We start from the raw sequence: 906 nt of genomic DNA, 5'->3' as shown, positions 1-906 counted from the left end.
TTTTTTTTTAACTTCGACATAAAAACCAACCGTCGTGTGCAAAACGCTTCTATAACAGTGGAAGAAACTCATGGCAGCGCCCGCTCGCTGCACAGAGCTCCGACAGCCCTGGATTTTGGGGCAGCCCCGAGCCCCGGGCTGACAACGTGACACATCTGTACAGCAGGAACACTTTGAAACAGCAGTTGGAGCCCCAGACGGCCGTGAGCTCCCCGTGCTGCATTCAGGATTTACAGCCGGCAGAGGCTCTTGGTTTTCGGTTGGTTAATGGGCCATACACCCTTCTCCGCTCACAGCGAGTTATTTCTGTAAATATAAGCAATCCCAACAAAAGCTTAGCAGGAAAACGACCGGGAAAGGCATCGATCCCTGCTCCGGTGGCTCCGTGTGGCCACCAGCCCATGTGAACCACGCAGCAGGATGGGAATGGCACCCACTGCTGCCGGGACACGGCGGGGAGGAGGAGGGTCCTACAGCCCTCTGCTGCTGGGAGCTGAGAAATGGGGGTGTGGGGGTAAGGAGATATGGGGATGTGGTGATACGGGGATGTGGTGATAGAGGACGTAGGGATGACAGGATATAGGGATGCATGGACATGGGGATGTGGGGGCTGCACGGAGCACGCGCTCTGATTTCTTTAAAGGTGCTTGGTATAACTTTAGATATACAATATACATGTAATATTGCTAATAGTCAAGCATAGGAATAAAGGTGCAGACATACCATAAATACTGATGCTCTGATTTTACACTATCAGACCTAGATGAATGCAGTTTCCTATTCACATTATAAAGCAGCCCCAAATTCTATAATTTAAAATAGTGTCGTAAACAAAGAGGAGGAAGGAGTTGGTTATGATCTGATTCTCTCCATCTGTTTTCCTTGGAAAAAAAAGAAGAAAAAAAA

At 48.9% G+C, this 906-nt stretch overlaps 1 pseudogene; it reads right to left on the bottom strand.

The window, feature by feature from the left end:
• Positions 1-6: 6 nt before the first annotated feature.
• LOC100550908 lies at positions 7-900 on the bottom strand (annotated as a pseudogene).
• Between the last annotated feature and the right edge of the window lie 6 nt (positions 901-906).

The sequence above is a fragment of the Meleagris gallopavo genome, chromosome 19 (assembly GCF_000146605.3).
Source record: "Meleagris gallopavo isolate NT-WF06-2002-E0010 breed Aviagen turkey brand Nicholas breeding stock chromosome 19, Turkey_5.1, whole genome shotgun sequence".
NCBI lineage: Eukaryota > Metazoa > Chordata > Aves > Galliformes > Phasianidae > Meleagris > Meleagris gallopavo.
This window is presented reverse-complemented; position numbering and strand designations above follow the sequence as displayed.